Source organism: Myodes glareolus, chromosome 2 (assembly GCF_982192425.1).
Source record: "Myodes glareolus chromosome 2, mMyoGla1.1, whole genome shotgun sequence".
NCBI classification, from domain to species: domain Eukaryota; kingdom Metazoa; phylum Chordata; class Mammalia; order Rodentia; family Cricetidae; genus Myodes; species Myodes glareolus.
In genome coordinates, this window is record NC_142027.1 from 35,926,179 (window position 1) to 35,945,336 (window position 19,158).

The 19,158-nt window shown below is 38.9% G+C and overlaps 1 protein-coding gene across 1 annotated transcript in view; it reads left to right on the plus strand.

Moving 5' to 3' along the window:
- The first annotated feature begins 17,224 nt into the window (after nucleotides 1–17,224).
- The window catches only part of Csnk2a2ip (casein kinase 2 subunit alpha' interacting protein), a 104,485-nt gene continuing 102,551 nt past the window's right edge, over nucleotides 17,225–19,158 (plus strand). The window contains exon 1 of the mRNA XM_048422613.2: nucleotides 17,225–17,439. The gene's annotated coding sequence lies outside the window, so the exon portion shown is untranslated. The remainder of the gene's footprint in view (nucleotides 17,440–19,158) is intronic.

A 19,158-nucleotide genomic window follows, 5' to 3' on the forward strand; every position in this document is an offset into this window, starting at 1 on the left:
TCTCCTAAACATCATGTGCTTTGTTATATTTATATTCAATATTTCAAAATATTACTAAACTCAAGATAATATAATAAATTTGTATAAAGGATTACCAGATGAGAAACATGAAAATACTGCCTCACAGATAATGAGACAAAGCTTTGCCTCCTTGGACTGTTTTCTGAAGTCTACGGAGACAAGCTAGCTTGATACTGTCTCTTAAATTATTGCAAATGTAAGATGCCTGTATTATAAAATGGAACATAAGATACAACAGTTGCTGTACCATGAAAATTCTCACAAAAGTAATATTATCACCAAGATAAAAATAGCTTGAAATCTTATAATATGATAATCTGTGTCATGATAAACCTGACAAAGATTAGTTACAGCAAAACATTTTGAATGATTTAATAAAATATTCTGTTCTTATTTTGGAGTTGATTTCCAAGAATAATAGGGGTGGAAAATCAGTTTCAAGCAAATATTCAAAAAGTCTCCCCTAAGGTCCAGTGAAGGAATACTTCACAATATCAACAGGCAGCAATAGCAATGGCAAAGCAATAGAAGACAAGAAAAATAAACAAAAGTACAATTCTAGGCATATCAAATTAGTCACAGGTCAAGATCAAGGTCATCACCTCTTAAGAGAATGTATTTTTGTTCCTGGAAATTCTGTTAGGGTTGTTTGGTTGACTGTTTTTTCCCCTTTGCCTTTGCATTATATATTCATTAAACCACAGGATGGTGGATCCTATATACTTGTCACTACCACTAAATGACTTGTAAAATTAATTGATGAATGGAAGATGGAGACAGATAAATTAAGAATAGACAAGATCTGAGAAGTTCCCACCAGACATAGAAATGAAGAGGCTGGTATCTTAAGAATTCCTTCTAAGGAGGATAATCAGAAGTGATGTGGATGAAGGATCTTTAGAGACAGTCTATGGTGTCTTTTATTATTATTATTATTAGTTTCCTGACTTTTTGACAAAGTCTTACTGTTTAGCTTGGTATGGCTTTGAACTTATGAATTTTATGTCTCAGCACCCCAAAGTTTGGAGCTGCAGCAACATCCTACCATACACAGTCTTAGAGATAGCCTGTAAATATTTTTACTAAAAATGAAGTTATGCACTGAAGTTTCAAGATACAAGAGACAGTAGCTTACTTACTGGTTAAAGATGGAGGTAAGATACGTGTTTCAACATAAAGAGAGTAGAGCCTGCCCAATGCAAATCAGAGGAAATGTAAGCAAGAGATGACAAAAATAGTGACAAGATAATCACAATTTTAAAGGATATACTTTGTGTGGAAACGAAACATGCAAGCTGATAATGGTAAGGATATTATAAATCTGGACTTAAAGTTAAGAATAGCTTGAGCGGAAAACCTTTTCCCAACCCTTTACTCTGAGGTAGTGTCTGTCTTTGAGTTTGAGGTGTGTTTATTGTAAGCAGTAGAATGTTGGGTCCTGATTTTGTCCTCTTCAAATCCATTTTAATGCTGAGGAGGCTGCAGAATTAGAGGGTAGAATGGTTTGTGAAAGGCTGCTGTTGTTTGAATGTGTAATGCCTCCTCTAATGATGTGTGTTTGACTAATTGGTTTCAAGAGCGCGGCACTGTCGGAATATTGTGAAACCCTTAGGAAGTAGTTCCTCAGTAAAGGAAGTAGTTCACCTTGGTGGTTTGAAAGAAAATGCCCCCAATGGGACTATAAGGATGTGTGGCTTTGTTGGAGTAGGCGTGGTCTTGTTGGAGGAAGTATGTCACTGTGGTAGTGGACTTTGAGGTCTCATATATGCTCATGCCATGCCCAGTGTCTCGGACCATTTCCTGTCTCCTGTGAATCAAAATATAGGACACTTGGCTACTTTATCCATCATCATGTCTGCCTGGATAACACCATGTAACACTATGATGATAATGGACTGAACCTCTGAAAATGTAAGCCACCCCAATTTAATATTTTTTCTTTATAAGAGTTGTTGGGGTCATGGTGTTTCTTCAAAGCAATAGAAACCTCAAATAAGTTCGTCTTTGAGGGTGGGTTCTTAAAGTTTCGTAGCCCTGTTTGACTTCCTGCTTTCTTTCTGCTTTCCTAGGGTGGATGCAGTATAACCAGCCCATCTATTGTTTCTCCCATTACATCTTCCTTGCCTGCTGCCTTATCTTTTCCAGCATGATAGGCCCTATCCCTGTGGAACCATTACTCAATATAAACCTGGTCTTTTTAAAACTGGCTTCTATCTGGGTGTTTATGACATGTTAGAGCCACGTGGCTCCAACACAGATATCTATTTTCCCTAACTGGACTGGTACGGAGGCGCAAGGAATAACCAGACACAGTTTACACCATTATTACGGAAAAGGGCATCTCAGGCTTCTTCCTCCTGAAGATCTCCCTTGAAGATCTCCTCGCGTTTATTCTCCAAACATCTTTTATACCAATACATAAACTGGGCGGGAAAATACATTAGCATTCTGTCAGGTAGACAACCAGGTGAATGGCCTTTTGTCACGCCCGCATCTACCTGTCTGCTGAGTATGCTAGCTGTCAGTAGGCTTGAATTAGCATCTCTATAAGGCATCCTCTAAATTACAAAGAAAAGGAGCAGCCAACATCCTGCCCTTTGTCAGGCAGAGACAGTCTGTCTGCAGGGCTAGGTGATCACTTTGGATCAGCCCAATGGCTTCAGAGCCTGGCTGTTACACCATAAAGAAATATGGGCCCACAATGACAACAATGAGAAAGCAACTAAGACAGTTGGCCTTGGGCTAAAGGGTCACCGTCAGCTTCAGCAGAGGCATCTGTGACCTCTACCCATGAATGACCCCTTTGCTTGGGTCGGGCTGTGTAGTAGGAGTGATGAGAACTGTAGCAGAGATTTGTGATGATTAGAGTCTGAGCAGCAGACCCCTATGCTTTAATGTATTGCCACTTACCTGCAGTACTCCTAGAGGCCTTATCATGACTGTGGTCCTGCACTCCAGAAGGGGTAGTCCCAAGGCCAGTGTGGTGGTTCAGTGGGAGGATCCTGCCCAGTATGGTGCCCTAGATTGAAAGAAGGGACTACGTCTCAGTCTGGTGAGTTCTGAAGGACTAAAGAGACAAGGCTTAAGGTGATGGAGAAAATCAGGATACTATTTTCTTCAAATTTGTATATCTTTAATGAATACATTTTTACATGTATACTTAGTAGTTTAAATAGGCTTGGGTCACCAGCACAGAAAGGAAGTCGTATTTGAGGAACATGAGCACATTTTTTCTTTATTGCTGCTGAATGAACATCTGGATCCCCAGGTTTCTTCACGAAGAATTTAGGAATTGAAAACGACTCAACACTCAGGTGTGCATGTCATAGGAATTCTGAGTTGACAGACATTCTCTTTTCTCTGGAAGTTGACAGGCATTCTCTTTTTCTGCTTCTATTCTTTGCTTTTCCTTTGTTTATACAGCAGCATTATATATATTTTGACAAGAGTCAAATTAATTCTATGTCTCTAAGATAAGAACTTCAGAGAAACTTTCAACATTTGTCTTTAAAACTAGTTTGTGAACCACATGAGGGGTTTTCTTGTAAGACTTGTCACACCACATGTCAAAAGTTGACAATGTATCAGTCACTGAAAATTATCATGAGCTTTGGTACCGAGGACCTGGTGGGTAGCTCTGCAAAGTGCTTAGAGGATGAAAGATAAGAAGAGAACTGATATCTACATTGTTTTCAGAAAAAAACATTCTTCTGTACTCCTTAGGTAATTAAGAAAAGCTTGCAGACTGAGATCATGGTGTTTGGGGACTAAAACAGAGCTCTGTTCAACTTCTCATTTAGCTCGAAGGTAATGTTAAGTGGTTTAAAGATAACATGAAGATTATCACATTAGAAACACAAAGTTACTCAAGACAATGTTCACTGAAAAATTCATTTTCTGTCTTTACACATTCATAAGACATTTAATTCCAAGGAAGAGATTTAATGTCTATCTAGAGCTAATGGAAGAGTGAAGACAGATTTCTTCTTAATCCCCTTGAAGCAATGAAAGTAATTTAAAGCTTAATATAAGAGTGGAGATTAAGAATTTTATGAAATCCAGGTGGATAAATACTATATAATATCGTTAAAATGCATTCATCTCTTTAAAGATGATTTAATTTGATTTTAAAATATAAGTGAAGAATTAAATACTTTGGATTTTAATAATTTGTTCTTTACCTTTATTTCCTGATTCAAAAATTTTGCGTGTCTTATATTACCCTCTAGTGAAGTTAAAAATGTTTGTGTAGTTCAATAGCCTCAGTCCTGATCACCATTTTTGTTATTTGGAGACCTGTTCAAAATAAAATTCAAATTTGTTTAGCAGGAATTTTTTCTGCTGAGGAAAAAAAAAAACCCAACACGGCAGAGTTGTTCAATTATCGTACCAATGGAATGACTGGCAGAATAGACTCTTACTTAGAGATGCCAACAAATAGCAATTCTTAATTTTTATAAAAGCATTTATTCTTTTTATTTTATGTGTATTTTATCTGCATGTGTGTCTGTACATCACATGTATGCTTGGTGCCTCTGTAGGTCAGAAGAAGGCATCAGATCCTCCAAAACTGGAGTAACAGATGGCTGGAAACCTATGGGGGCCATGAGTGCCAGCTTCAGTACCTACTCAGGGCTCAGAACTGGTTGTCTATGGCAGGTAAGGATCTGAGGGTAAAAAATTAACTCAAGTTCATTACCTCTGCATTTTCTTTATTTTTCATGCAAGGGGAAAAATGAAGTGAAGGGGTACGGAGGAGAAGAAGAATAAGAAAAAGAATAAGGAGAAAAATAAGAAGAAAAAAGGAGAGTAAGAGGAAGAATAAGGAGAAGAAAGAAGGGCAGTAAGGGGGAGAATATGGGGAAGGATGAAGGGGGGTAAAGGAAAGAAATAGAAGTAGAGAAGAGAAGAATACTAAGAGTAAGGGCTGATCTCCATGAGCTTTCTAGTTTTTACAGACAGAGTTGGAAAATTCCACAGGCAAGGACAATGATGATATGCATATCAAAATCACAGAAAGGGGCAGGTAGAACCTGACACAGCAGTACTCTGGAACAGGTAACAAACCCAGGAAAGCACCAGCATTCAAGGGGAAGTTCCTGACATTCTAAACCATTAGATAAAGTCACTAAACATCCCTGACTCCTGGATTCACCCATTCTCATCTGATCTCTTTGGTGACAACCGACTTTGAGGACACCCAGATATGTGTTAGCAAAGGTGGGGCACGCTGCCTTCCTGCTCAGTGCCTGTCTTCGATAGAAATTTCTATGTAGTCTGTTAGTGGGTAATTTTTGAGACTGATTCTATGTAAATTTAACTGTTAGAACAAAGAGTGAATGCCATTGCTAAGAGGTCTAATGGTGTGGGGGATGGAGCAAGGTCACTTCACTGCTCCTGCAGAGGTTACACTGCTGAGGTGTCCTGGGAATGAATCCCATTTTGAAGGGAAAAATTCCTGGCTTCACAAGGTTTTTACAGATATGACAGTGACTTTTCCAAAAGACAAGTGTTCCCACAGCTCTGCAAAATGGGTTGTTCTATGTGGATGTGTACGTATACACTTCCTGTGGATCTGCCCATTGGTCTGTCCGCTGTACATTCACTGTACAGTCTTGTGGGCTCCAGCATAAACCACCACGTTTCTGTTGGGAATGGAGCCCAGGTCTTCGGCAAGAGCAACAAGTACTCTTAAATGTTGACTCATCTCTCCCACACCTAAGTAGTAAATCTTAATGTTTTTTATGTTTATAGTGTCTGTTGGTATTCTATGTAACAATAATTTTCCAAGAGGTTGCGTTTTATCAAAATCAATCTATTAAATGTTTTTTTTTTTTTTTTTTGGCCTGGTAAGCGTCTCTGCTGACACAATAATCCAAATTTAACAAATCAAAGTGAATCAGGAAAAGTTCAGGTTTAATGGATGTCAGTGCTCCTGGGTGGTCCCCTGGGAAAAACACAGGGGACAGAGGAGAACAGGAATGACCACTTGGGGTGGCAGTTTAAACAGCTGGTGGGAGTGGTCTTGATCCTCCCTGGGGAGGAGTCACCATTTGGCTGGCTTTCTCAGAAGTGGAGTCTGAACTGAGGCAAATACCAGGGAAGGGGCTTGAAATGGAGCTTTCCACTCAACATTCCAAAATGGATGCCAGGAGCTGGAGTAAAGCCCCGAGTCAAACATTAAGGTAATAAAGAAAAGGCAGAACGAGGAGCGACTCACCAAGTGAAGACGGTGTTGGTTGTAACAGGTGGGTCGGTATTGAGACCTGTCTTCCTAAAGATTTCTTGGTCCACAGAGTCTTCAAAAGCCTGGCAGCTCTACATTAAACAACAAAGGTCAAATGCAACCTTCAGCGACCAGGGAGGACCAAAGAGTAGCTCTAGATGCCAACCAAGTAAGTTCTCTGACATTTTTTAATCAGTAACTCAAGTAAAATCTTATCCTTCTCAAAGATCTCTGACAGTCGGATAGCTGAGAGGTTTTGCCAGGTTGTCTCACCAAATAAAAATACTTTTCATTATAATTTTTGTTTTTACAAACCCAAGGAGTTCTTAATACAATATATATGTCTAAAACTTCTGTTTTTCTTATAAGTTCCAGGGAGCCAAATTAAAAAACCCACCATAAACAGGTCAGATACAAACCCCTCAATTCCCTGGTCCTAAAAATTTTTTTCCTCAATTTAACTTTGTTCTCTGTTCTGCCAGTACCCTAACCAGGTACAAGAGACACCAGACATTTCCATGCCACAGACACCTGTCCTGTCGGAAACAGAGACCAGCTGTGCCAAGACATGACCAGCACCCAGCTTCTCTCGGATCTTTCTCACCCCCACACCCCCCCAAAGACGACGCCCACAAATCAGCTGGAAGCAGTCTTGAGAATTCGCCACCCCAATTCCTTCAACCTGTAATGTCTAACCTTCTACTTTTTATTATAAAAAGGATCCGGGAATGTTATTCCATTGGCTCACTTTAAGAGCTAACCACGCCCATCCAGCCACTTTTGACCCCTCTCCTCGCCGCCATCTTCCTCTCTGTCTCTCTGGTGTGTATGTGTGTGTGTGTGGATGCGTGTGTGTGCATATGTGTGTTTGTTTCATCTCGTATGTACCTGTGTCTTTGTTTTCTCTCTGTTTTCTCTCCTTTAAGCAATAAATGTCTCCCTCTTCTTTAAATAATACTATGTCCTATGAGCCTTTTATCCACCGTAACTGTCGGCCTGACTCCCCGGCCGCATGGCACTACAGGGACTCACAGCCATCCTTGCCGTACTCCGTGAGCCGCCCGGGACTTTCCATCATCGTATTTATCATAAAAGAACAAAACCTGGGGGTTGCAGTGACAGAAATGCTGCAGGTCCCCAAGTGGCGGCAGATGGAAGCGAGCCTTGAGACCACACAGCAGGTCCCTGAGCGGCAGAGGGCAGTGGGTGCTAAGACCATTGTGGGCCACAAAGGAAGCTGGGTCCCAGGCAGGAAGCTCCAGAGTGGCCTGTGGGCCATGAGGACCAGCTGCTTCTAGGCACAGAGCCGCATGGTGGTGGAGAGACTGAGACAGATAGGCACGCCATGCAGAGTGAGGTTGGGTATCTATTTAGTGGGTTATGGAAAGGAAGGAGAGAGGGGCAGAAAGGGCAAGAGCAGAGAGGCGGAGAAAGAGAGAGGGAGAAAGAGAGAGAGAAACGGAGAGACAGAGACGGGGTGGGGAGAAGGGAGCTAAGCAGAAGCTGCTTCTTTGGGAGAGAGATGGAACTGAAGAGAGCTCAGGTCAGAAGTAGCCTGCCTCGGAGATGGATGGGGGAGGGAGTGGGCAGGGCTTGTCTCTTAAAGGGACAGGACAGACCATTACATCAACTGTTTATAATTCCAGGTCCAGGAGACCTTATTCTGTTCTCTGGCCTCTGTGTGCACCATGTACACATGTGGCATACATGCATACACATAAAATAAATATTTTTTAAAATGAGAAAAGCTGATTTACAAGACTAGTAAGTACTATTGCCCTTGGTGACCCGCTAGAAGTTGATGGTGAGACCTTATTGCTGAAAGCACCACACATTTGCATCACAGGACACTGAGAAATCAATCTGATACCTAGAGGCTACTCTTCGTAGTGTTGGAAGGTGTTATCTAGATAGCTGGGGAAGAAAAGTAGTCAATAATCTTATCCAGCAATGACCATTGTTAACTATAATGACTAATTGCAAGATTCACACATTGCATCAATAATACCATAAAATGTATAGGAATAACAACCCACTTTCTAATTTGAATTAAAGTCTCCTCCACCTGATGATACTCAACCATGGTATTGTAAACCTGCCCAAAAATCTGTAACTGGAAGGTCATATGCCCTACAGAAAAACCTATAACTGTTATTTCCTAAATGGGCATGATTTCTAATTACCTTCTCCATATGTTACCTTCATTCTCATAGACTGGTGCAGCTACTATCCCTCATTAGAAAAATCTTCTTTTACAGTGGGCAGTGGTTAACACAGAGACTCCCGACTGTTCAAAGTGAAGAAAGAAGTTTGTGATGGTAGAGGACTCAGTGCTAAATGTGAGAACTGCATTGCACCTGCAGCTCCCAAATCTCAGAGAACAGCTTAGGGAAGGAAATGGGAAGGCTCTAAGAGCCAGATGCTGGGACTCATGCTGGGAATGGTATCTTCTAGACTTGAAAGGACCTTGCACTACTCATGACCTCAAGGAAAGCAGCTTTGCCTTTACAAGACAAGCCGAAGCACATTCCTGCAGGGAGAACAAGGGGCTCCCCTGCTGAGGAGTTACTGGCAGTTAGTGGCTTCTGGGGTGGGTTCAGCCAGTTTATTGAAGGAGTAGCTCTTGGGAAGCCACACAGGCACTTATGGGCAACACGAATTGGGCTCAATAGGTTATTTTTTTTTAAAAGATAAGTTTGGGGACAGAAATGTGAGTAGATGTGATCAAAATATATACATATATAAAATTCTTGTAGAATAAGTAAAAATATTTTAAAAGAGAAATAGAATGTCGTAAAGCAATTCTTAGCTATTATTCTGTGTAGCAAATCTGTGTACTGATCCCAGGATAGCATACCTCTTTCTATGTGATTTAAAAAATAATCTCCATCTTAATGGTTACATAGTCCAGAAATAGAAATTCATCATTTGTAATGCTTTTCTTTATTATCTTAATGTTTGGCTGGGGGCTTCACCCTAGCTCCTGGCATTCATTTGGGAATGTTGAGTGGAAAGCTCCATTTCAAGCCCTTCCCCTGGTATTTGCCTCAGTTCAGACTCCACTTCTGAGAAAGCCAGCCAAATGGTGACACCTCCCCAGGGAGGATCAAGGCCACTCCCACAGGCTATTTAATGTCCCAGAGACATACATTTATTTATTTATTTATTTATTTATTTATTTATTTATTTATTTATTTCATACCAATTCCAGTTCCTCCTCCCAGCTCCTGACACCTCTTCCCTTGGGAAGTCTGTCCCATTATCTCCTTGAGGCAGAACCAATCTCCCCCCCGCCCCGCCTCCATGTGTTGAGCAAGGTATCTTTCCATAGAGAATGGAAACATAAACAAAGCCAGTTTATGTATTTCAGTTAGATCCTGGTCTCACTGGCAGTGCCTCCACATAATGCCCAAGCCACACCATTGTCACCTTCATTCAGGGGGCCTAGTTCAGTCCTATGCAGGTTCCCCAGCTGTCAGTCTTTAGTCAGTCAGCTCTCACTAGCTCTGGTCAGCTGAACCTCTGGGTTTCCCCATCATAGTTTTGATCCCTTTCTTTATATTATCGCTCCTCCCTTTCTTCAGTTGTACTCTGGAAGCTCAGTCCATTGGTTAGTTGTGGATTTCTGCATCTACTTTATCTATTTCCGAATGAGGGTTCCAACTTCTCTGGAGTTGTAGAGTATAGGCTGGTTATTTTTTGTTTTATGTCTGATATCCACTTATGAGTGAGTACATGCTGTATTTGTCTTTCTGGGTTTGGGTTATCTCACTCAGGATTTTTTTTTCTAGTTTTGTCCATGTGCCTACAAATTTCAAGATGTCATTGTTTTTTACTGCTGAGTAGTACTTCACTATGTAAATTTACCCTATTTTCTATACCCATTCTTGTGTTGAGTGGCCTCTAGGTTTCCAGGTTCTGGCTATTACAAATAATGCTGCTATGGAACAGAGTTGAGTAAATGTCCTTGTGGTATAAGTGTGTCTCCTTTGGGTATATGCCCAAACGTGGTATTACTGGGTCTTGAGGTAGATTGAATCATAGTTTTCTGAGAAATCGCCATAGTGATTTTCATAGTTGCTGTACAAGTTTGTATTCCAGTAGCAATGGGATACTCTAGTACCTCTTCAGCATAAGCTGCCATCAGTGTTTTTGATCTTAGCCATTCTGATCATTATAAGATGGTATCTCAGAATTGTTTTGATTTGCATTTCTCTGATGGCTAAGGATGTTGAACATTTCCTTAAGTGTCTTTCAGTCATTTGAGATTCTTCTGTTCAGAATTCTCTGTTTAGATCTGTACCCCATTTTTTAATTGGTAGTTTGTTGTCTAGTTTCTTGAGTTCTTTGTATATTTTGGAGATCAGGCCTCTGTCAGATGTGGGGTTGGTGAAGACCTTTTCCCATTCTGTAGGCTGCTGTTTTGTCTTGTTGACCGTGTCCTTTGCTTTACAGAAGCTTCTCAGTTTTAGGAGGTCCCATTTATTAACTGTTTCTCTCAGTGTCTGTGCTACTGAGAAAAAAGATAGGAAAAGTTTAATCATGTGCTTTAACTGTTGTGTTGCTAAGTAGTTTGAAGTCAACAATGTTGGGAACATTTACTCCATGAAAATGATAAGTATTGTAAATAAGACTTGACTCTAATTCTGTTTATTATTATTATAAGAGACTAGCACACTGACTCTCTCAGGCCAAATCAGTTTGGTTGTTGTGTGCTTCTAAAAACTGGTATAGCCTAGATGTCAATATGTAGTCTATGCTGGACTTAAATTCATATTCCTACTATCTCAGCTTCCTGACCACTAGGATTCTAAGCTACAGGCGTGTGCCAACATGCCATTCCCACTGTTTCCTTTTCTACTCACGCTGAAGCAGACACCTCCTCATTCATTTCTATAAGGTTCAGGGGTGTTTTTATAGTAGAGTACATGACAGCAAGAAGTCACTGTAGCAGAGACTACATGGTCTGCAATGCTCACTGTTTCCTTATACCAAAGGTTTATGCTTATTTTCCATCACAAGAAACTGATAAAGAATATTAGTATTGCATATTCCATTTAAAGATGCTATTGTCCATCCAGATGTTACATGGGGAAAATGCTGATGGTTGAGAAATGTTTTCCTTCCTTTCTTTTTTTTTTTATAAAAGTTTATTAATTTATAAAAGTTTCCATTTCCGCCCCTCCTCCCAACACCCTCCCACTCCCCCCACTCCCTCTCCTCCTCCCTCTCCTCCTCCCTCTCCATCCCCAAGAGCAGTCAGGGCTTCCTGCCCTGTGGGAAGTTCAAGTTCCTCCCCCCTCCCTCCAGGTCCAGGAAGGTGAGCATCCAAACAGACTGGATCCCAAAAATCCACTATATGCAGAGGAAACAAGTCCCAGTGTCCTGAACCGACCTTGGCCCATAACTACACTGATGAATATTTTGCATATCACCATAGAACCTTCCTCTGGCGATGGATGGAGATAGAGACAGAGAGCCACATTGGAACACTGGACTTAACTCCCTAGGTCCAAACGAGAAGCAGAAGGAAAGAGAACGTGAGCAAAGAAGGCAAGACCAGAGGGAACCTTCACCCGTTGATGGATGGAGATTGAGACAGAGACCCACATTGGAGCACTGGACTGAGCCCCCAAGGTCCAAATGAGGAGGAGAAGGAGGGAGAACATGAACAAGAAAGGCAGGACTGTGAGGAGTGCGTTCACCACTGATACAAGGGGACTGATCTAATGAGAGTTCACCAAGGCCAGTTGGACTGGGACTGAACGAGCACGTGATCCAACCAGATTCTCTGAATGTGGTCGGATTCTCTGAATGTGGCTGGATTCTCTGAATGTGGCTGGCACGGGGTCTTTCTGAAAAGCCATTGACAATGACACTGAGAAATGTTTTCTTAGTACCTGCAAATTACAGTGGCTGATTTGGCACAAACGTTGCTGACCCCTCTGACCCAGGTGTGATGCTCTGACATCTGTCTTTGTGTTGTCTTCTACGTAGTAATACAAACAAAATGGACACTGTTATCTTTGCAAGTATTATACTTCTTTGTCAATTACAGACATATCTTATGTCTGGGCAATCACAAGTGTTCTGAAAAAAATCAATGTAAGTTGTCTATGAGAACTTGCTGGGCCTGTTAATTTCTTCATGGTGAGTACTACATATTTTATTGTTGCTCGTTGATAAACTGTCTCTAAGCCTATGGACTCAATTTTCACTGACTGTGCTGTTTGGAGTTGACCAGGACTGAATCATCCAGTGGTCATAGCAACAGTGGAACTGGTAAAAATAGAAGAAATTCTGACAGGTAAATGCTTATGCATTTATTATCCAGAAATGTCAGTCAAAATGTTCTCAGGGAAATTACTGCTTATTTTAATATGTGTATTGCTTATTTTAAAGTATTTAACTGATCACTTGCTCTGCAGTGTGCATTATTTTAAATGTTATATAAAATATCAGCCCTTTGTATTGCCCAGATGATGTGCAAATATTATACTATTTCACGTAAGGGACTTGAGCAGTCATGCCTGTGGTATCTCTGGAGGGTTCTGGATGAAGTCCGTCAAGGCTCTAAACTTTGAGGGACTAATCCTCAAATATTCTAAAATAGAGTCATAGCATGTTTCATGGTTTATAATCTGTTCAAAATGTAAATGATTATAATACACAAGCAAATGCATAACTTCAAATTATATAGACCGTGGAGACGGTGACAGAGAGCAGTGAGGCTGACTGGACCGTCTCTTCAGAGTGTTCTTGAAGGCTTTCTGAGGAAGTTCAATTCTAGCTGAGGCACAGCCTTGGGCCTGGGAGACTGATCTTGGCAAATGGAAAGTCTATACAAATATCCTAAGGACTTATTTTTTTTTTTTAAATTTAAACCCCTGCAATAAAAAGGAAATCACTTTCAATTGCTTCATTAATTACAAAAGAAACTAAGTTTTAAATAATATTACTTTGAATATAGCCAGTTGCCTTCCTCTGAAAAGCTCAAAGTTAATCACGTGTGGAAGTTAATTTCCCAAGTTTCCTTTTAAAAACGGGTGTGGAATTCTCTGTATGTTTACACACGACCTTCATTAAGGCTAAGAATTTCTTCATTTAGATTTTGGCTTTACACGATGCTAGCGCTGGTTGTTTCCCAGCACTTTATGTCGAAGAGCGATAATTCTTTTTCTTCCTTCTCTGTGTGTTCCCAAGTCTCTATGCCATCCCTGGGAGCAGACAGGAAGTCATTCACACTCTTAGCTCATTTTGATTGATTTTTCTTAGTTCATCAGACCTTCAGAGTCAGTAGGTCAGATGGCTAGATCCTTACTTTCTTCAAAAGACTGGGTAAGTTCCATATTGCTGTGGAGATCCACCTCATGAGAAAAGAGGAATTGTATGTTTTAATTTTTAAAACTTTTTTGTTACATGATTTTTATTAAAACAAAACACTGTCAGTTGTAAGTTGTGTCAATAATAGAGCTGAATTTTGTGAACATTTGGAAGCATTTGCTGAAGTCTCTCTTACACCTCTGTCCCCTATACTGATGCTGCTACATTTAAGCTTCGTTAATTTTCTTAATTTTTGAGTCTTCAAACCCCCTTCTCTCCATTTGAGGTATCTAAAAATTGGTTATTCACTGTATAATGAGAACTGACAACAGCACCAGGTGGGGGACTTAAAAAGGAAAAATAGAACGCAGTAGTTCTTTAATTTTAAATTTCAAAGCTCTACGTTTAGGCAGGAGGAATCTTTTTTATCTGGTTTTGAACGCTCGCTGCTTCTGCCCAGATAATCTCTGAATGATTAAACTGAGCTCCAAGGATAGGAGGCAGGCAGATAAGCTTGCTTACAGTTGGGTCTACAAACATAAGGCGGAGAGAGAATCCAAATTGGAGATTTCCATCAGGTCCTGCCACTTGAAACTCTGCCATACACTGGCCATAGCAACGGTGGAGCTGGGCCCCTAGCACCAGGTGAAAATAGACAAAAATCATGACCGGTAAGTACTAGTGTATTTATCATCCAGAAAACTGAATCAAAATGTTCTCAGGGAAATTACTGCTTATTTTAATATATATTAGAAAAGAATATATTTAATATTTATTATATATTAAGTTTATATATAGTTAAATACATATTATATATATTTCTTCTTTGAAAGTATTTAATTGATCACTTGCTCTGCAGTATGTATTATTTTAAATGTTGCATAAAATATTAGCCCTTTGTATTGGTACTTTCCATGTCTGCAGGTTTAAACAACTTCAGATGACAAAAGTATGAAATTTCATCTGTGTTAACGGCATATACACCTCTTTGTGTTTATTCTCCTACTAGTATAGCATAGCAACTATTGACATAGTTTCACCTGTTCTTTTTTTTCCACAGCAGGTGGGTAAGACATTGATAGAAACCCATACTGGATGCTTTGCTTTCCAGAAATCGAGGAGACAATCTCTGGGACTTCTGAGATTTGTCTACTGTAGATATCTCTCATGAGGACAGGTTTTCTTTTCTGAGTGACTAGGAGAATGAAGCTGTATCCCATGGAGATGAAGAAGGCTCTCAGGAATGATGAAGAAAGCAGTGAGTTGGGCACATTTAATTTCAGATGCCTATTTTGCATCTAACTGGCTGTTGAGCATGCAGTGCTATAAGTCTAATATATCTTTAATGAGAAGATGAGTTCAAGGATGTTCTGGCATTGATACGTTATGCAAAGCCAAGGGCTGAGTTGAGCATGGGTTCGTCTTTACTATGTTTGGACAAGCATGCGATAGAATATCATGTTGCAAGTGACGACTGTAAATTTTAGACTAGAAAACAAAAGGAGCTTCTTAAAAAACCATGACAAATTAATATACTTGCCAGACTATGGAGGAAAATTGAACTATATAGGAAGTAACTCCCATGTGTCAATTGATCATTTTTTGAAACTGCTTGCCTGTATACTATCTTTAGGAGTTTCTTCAAAATGTGTCTAAAATTCTAACAGAAAAATTTTAATAATTCTAGTCTGAAGATTCAGAAGACAGAATTACGGGTCACTGCAGGTTACAAACAGTGATGTGGGAAACAGAGAAGCAGAGGAACAGTGAACTGGTCTCTGCATATAGATGCTACCAAATTTGTGACTAACATTTGGTCCATTAATATTAGTGACCATCTTCAGCTGGGGCAGAGGTCCATTAACCTTTGAACTACTTTTGGAGAAACAGGGCTTACAGTCTGAGTCCAGTTAAAAGAACTGTCTGATAAACCAATAACTGATGCTTGAAAAAATCATATATAAAATCTCTACTACATCACATTTATGGCAGTCAGGAGATAATCAGAGATCCTTTAATGATAATCTTAATGAAGAATCAGGAAAACAAAACCATTTTAACATAACTCACATTTCAGAACCAGCTCAAAAGGATTAAAAGTCTTTATTTTAATTGTAATCACTGTGAAAAATGTTTTTAACTGCTAACATGAATGATTTCAATAGAAAACAAGAAAATATGGAAAAGAAGAAGATGGAAATTTTATATCTAAGTAGATGCAACTGAATTGAAGAAAACAATGGATACATTAATAGTAGAATGATAGTGAAGGAACTAGGGACCTTGAAAAATTATAATAAGCATTTTTGAGTATGATAAAGCAAGAAAGTAAGGATTCAGAAATTTTAACAGATTTAATATTCTATGCAAAATCCCAAAGATCTGATAAAACTGCATAGGAGTACAAGGCAGAAAAATTAAATGAAAAAATTGAATGAACACATCTTCAATTTGGTGTAATACTTAATATTATCAGCAAAAAGGTTAAGCACACACAGACCAATTTAGACAGAAATCAAACTCTGTTTGACTTTTAATCACAAATTTCCAAAAAGACAACAGCGAAGGAAGACCTTGTATGTATCAAGAGAAAAATGGCTATTACCTACTGGGAAAAGATGATTGAGAAAATCACTGATCTACTGTCAGAAACAATAGACATCACAGGACGAGGGAACAACAACTTTAATATGCTAAAGTATGTCATGGAATCAGAGAAAATCATAGAATACCTGAGGAATTAAGTAGAAGTGATAGAATTTTAGAAGTATAGTCAAGAACTGGGAACGTGTCCTGGAAAGGAATAATGTGACAAACTGTGCCAAACATTGCTGGAAGTCAGGGTCAGTGGCAGACTATTGAACTGAGAAATCTGGAATAAAAAAAAAAAAAACTTGACAGACGTGGTAGAATATTGGACTTACAGCTTATTCAGAGTTGATTTAGGAGAGAATAAGGAGATAGGAATTGGAAATAAATAAAGACAAATTTCTTAAGGAATTCTCCCTTGTTTAAGCAGAAAAAATAAAGTAGTGAATAATGAGAATAACGTGAACAATGAGAAAAATTTTTGTTAATGTGTTATTATTATGTTACTATAATACACTAGGGAGTTAAGCAAAGGCAAGATATGTGGTAAAGAGTACTGTCCAATGCCATCAGGTCTGTGAACAAAAAGTCCAAACAAAAACTGAAATGGTCAGTTGAACCGAAGTTAAAAATTATTTAACCAGATTAGGGACTTAATATTTCATATATTATTTATATCATCTTGCCTTTGCTGTTCATGACTTGATCATTTTTCATTATAATAGCTGAAAAGTATGCTCACTAAAGTTATGTAAAATTTAAAGATTTTGTTACATAGTAATTTAATTTATTCATTTTTAATGTATAGATATTTCTCAAATAATGGGTATGATTTTTCTCAAAAACTATTCTTATAGTTGTTTTAAACCTAGTTATTCATTTTTCAATAAGACCAATTGTGATTAGAAGTTGTTTATCCTGATTTACCAACTATTATAACCTGTCTTGATTACATCACTCATTGTCTGAGACAATTCAGTTACCTAGGATTTTATTTCCACGAGAACATACATTCCAATGTCTAACTCAACATTCTGGAACTCATTTCCCATTGTGAAGTATACCTAGGGTAGGAGTGAAAACAACCTCTTGCTCACACTCCACCCCCTCATCTACCATCAGGGAGGGTAGACAAGAAGGCTCCCTTGACAGAAAGTACAAAAGCAATGGGGTAATGGAGACCCCAGACACAGGTATCATCACTGGTGAATATTAAATGAAGATCCTAGGGTCACCCACAGCTACAGGGATGAAAAGAACCATTCAGCAGCTACAGTGTGGTAAGTTTCCAACAACATGTCTGTATCTATCAAGAATGTTTCACGTTAACTATGTCTCTGTTCTGAAACATTGAGTTTTTATGTGTTTGTTCATATGTGAGGGTTTTATTTATCTTGCTGTCCTGAATGTACTGAAGGCCGGTCAGTGAATAATCCTTGGTTCAGGTCTCTGCTTTTGTGATTAAGAGATAAGTTCTCATTAGGCAGACTAAAAGTGGGTTTATTAATATCCTGTCACATCTCCATGACATCTGCGCTTTACCTAAGCATAGACCAAGATTTTTGAAAAATTGTTCCTGTTCTGAATAAACACAGGCAATTTTTTTAAAAATTCCTTTACCAATACTGTGAAATAACCATCAATATAACATTTATGTGCTATGAGGTATGATGCATAATCTACAAATGTGTTACTGTAGATGGGAGGATGTGCCTGGGTTGTATTCAAATGCTGCACTATTTTATATAAAAGACTGGAATTTGTGGATTTTATACCTAGGACAATCTTTGAACAAATTTCCCACAGATATTAAAGGAAGACTTTCAAATATGTACAAAACTGTGCCCATTCCTGATGCACTCTATATAAAGAGTGTACAATGAGAACTGATATATGTGTAAAGATAAAGAGCAGGGCAGAATAAAGTATTGCAGGAAATTCTGAATCACCCACACTTAAACTATTTTCAGTATTCATTTAGTACTCTTTGTAAATCTGTGAAATTGGCAACCATATAATTCTTGGTTGAAAGGAATGTCAACCAGAACAGCTCCCAGTTATGGGGTGAGAACTTATGGTTATTTTTCTATGTGGAGAAACACTTTATTTTGATCTATTGAAGTATTTTTTTGTTCCTTTCTTTTTGATCTTTTGGGCCATTGTTGTAACTGTCTTCACTCACCATTTTCTGTCTTGAAATATAAAGCAGATATATTTAGATATACATTGAACTTGAAGAAATGAATATACATTCTGTTATTTGTGAGGGCATTGAAAGGTTTTCAATTTGCTGGATGGAATATTGTATCTCAAATGCGCCACAGAAGCACTTGGGTTCAAGAGGTTTAGAGTTGTAATTACAACTCTTTGAGAGTATGAATTACAGTTAAGTATTTTTTTTTGTTTCACAAGAAATGGGTACACAGATGTATGTTCTGAATACTTAGAGAATCTTAATTGCCTGCTGTGAAGTGTGAAGCAGTACTTAGGAGTATGATTAAATGGGCTAAGATGTGGAGAAGAGAAATATCTAGGAAGGAAAACTGGCTAATACTGCCTCTGATGTGTGTGCTTTTCTTCTGTTTTGTTAAAATTGTGTGTTTTCTAAGAAGAGACTACTAGAAATCAACTGACTTGTGATTTATGGTGATTGATTGTCATACTTGAAGAATAGTTGTTACTTGAAAGCCCACTTTATTCTTCAGAATGACACACATGTGAGCACCAAGATCACGTCCCTGTGTTTCCCTATGGTCTCAGTGTTACTGTGAGAAGAAGTTATTGGTCCAGTTGGGATTTGTGGAGGGTTCTTTATGTCTTATAAACTCAAGTGCCCGTCACCAGGCTTAGTATGATTAGGCTTTGGTGGTTTCCCTTGAGCTTGAAAGGCTAATGAAATTTAAGAGACTGCAGCAACTTCCTGTTTTTTGTTTTTAATTGAAAATAGGTTTTTCTCATACAACTTATTCTGACCATAGCTTTCCTTCCTTGGTCTTCTC